Source organism: Gastrolobium bilobum, unplaced genomic scaffold (assembly GCF_033153095.1).
Source record: "Gastrolobium bilobum isolate Gb01-03AN ecotype WA unplaced genomic scaffold, APGP_CSIRO_Gbil_v1 utg2134, whole genome shotgun sequence".
Lineage (NCBI taxonomy): Eukaryota > Viridiplantae > Streptophyta > Magnoliopsida > Fabales > Fabaceae > Gastrolobium > Gastrolobium bilobum.
This window is the reverse complement of record NW_026899657.1, coordinates 762,616-764,518: the sequence shown is the minus strand read 5'-3', so window position 1 is coordinate 764,518 and position 1,903 is coordinate 762,616.

The following is a 1,903-nucleotide window of genomic DNA, read 5'->3' as shown; positions in this document are numbered from 1 at the left end:
AAGACACTGGTAATCATGTTGCTTGTCTTTCTCAATCATCTCTTGGACCTTGGATAATAGACTCAGGTTCTACTAATCACCTTTGTGGTAATAAGGATCTCTTTACTTCACTTTATTATTCTAATAATCTACCTTCTGTTACTCTTGTTGATGGCACTCAGTCCCCTGCTCGTGGAATTGGGAAAGCCAACCCAACTCGCTTTTTGACTTTGACCTCTGTTTATTATATACCTGGCATTCCTTTCAATTTAATCTCTGTTAGCCAGTTGATTCATTCTCTTTCATGCACTATTACCTTCTCTAAACAATCTTTTTCTATGCAGGGTCCGGGTACGGGGAAGACGATTGGAGCGGGCATTGAGTCACGAGGTCTCTACTATCTGTCTGCACCACTTTCTCCAGTGGTGTGCTCTCTCGCAGAGTCTCCTGAATTAATCCACAACCATCTAGGTCATCCAAGTCTTCCCAAGCTTCAACATATGGTTCGTTTTTTATCCAGTCTTAAGTCTTTAAACTATCAGTCTTGTCAGCAAGAAAAGCACACTCGCTCCTCCTTTGCTAATAGAGACAATAAAAGAGTTGATGCTCCCTTTTCAATTGTTCATTCTGATATTTGGGGTCCAAGTCGAACTTTGTTTGTTTTGGGTTTTCAGTATTTTGTAACCTTTATTGATGATTTCTCTCGTTGTACTTGGGTTTATTTAATGAAAAACCGTTCTAATTTATTTTCAATTTATCAAAAATGTTGTGCTGAAATAAATACTCAATTTGGTGCTTCTATTAAGATATTGTGTAGTGATAATGCAAAAGAGTATGTGTCTCTTGATTTTTCTAATTTTTTCGAAAAAACATGGAACGTTACACCAGACCACCTGTCCACACACGCCATAACAAAATGGAGTGGCTAAACGTAAAAATAGACATCTGGTTGAAACTGCACGTACCCTTCTAATTCATATGAATGTTCCACTCTGTTTTCGGGCAGATGTTATTATCACCTCTTGCTTTCTCATCAATCACATTCCTTCCATTATTCTAAATAATGAAGTTACACATAGTGTATTATTTCCAGAGCACATTCATATCCTCTGCCTCCACATATATTTGGATGTACTTGCTTTGTTCACGATCTTACTCCAGGAAAAGAAAAATTAACATCCAAAGCCTTCAAGTGTATTTTTTTGGGATATACTCATTTTCAAAAAGGGTATCGCTGTTATTCTCCTGACCTCAAGCGTTATATTATCTCTACTGATGTCGCTTTTCTTGATCAACAACATTTTCATTCTATCCCGTCTCAGATATCACAGGTTGATCAGGTTCTTCCTGTTCCTTTTCTTGACTTATCTTTACCAGCTGCAGGTGACTCTATCCATAGGAGCAACCGCTTGCCTCCATCCCAGAGGACCGCCCTTTTCTCACCTATCAACGACGTCAGGCTGAGCCTCCTGTGGCCTTGACCCTTGCTGACTCATCACATTCTCCTGTCGACTCATCCCCTATGGATCCTCCATCAGAGATTACTCCTATTGCTCTTCGTAAAGGTATTCGATCCACTCGCAACCCTCATCCACTTTACAGTTTCTTGAGTTATGATAAACTTTATTCACCACATTTTACTTTTGTTTCTAGTATTTCGTCTATTTCCATTCCTAAAACCACAAGTGAAGCACTTTCTCATCAAGGTTTGCATCAGGCGATGATTGATGAAATGCAAGCACTTCACTCCAATGGCAACTGGGATCTTGTTCGTGCTCCTTTTGGGAAGTCGATTGTCGGTTGTTGATGGGTATTCACAGTCAAATTTGGTCCTGATGGCACTATTGATCGCCTCAAAGCTCGACTAGTGGCTAAAGGATACACTCAGATTTTTAGTCTTAACTATGGGGATACTTTTTCTCTT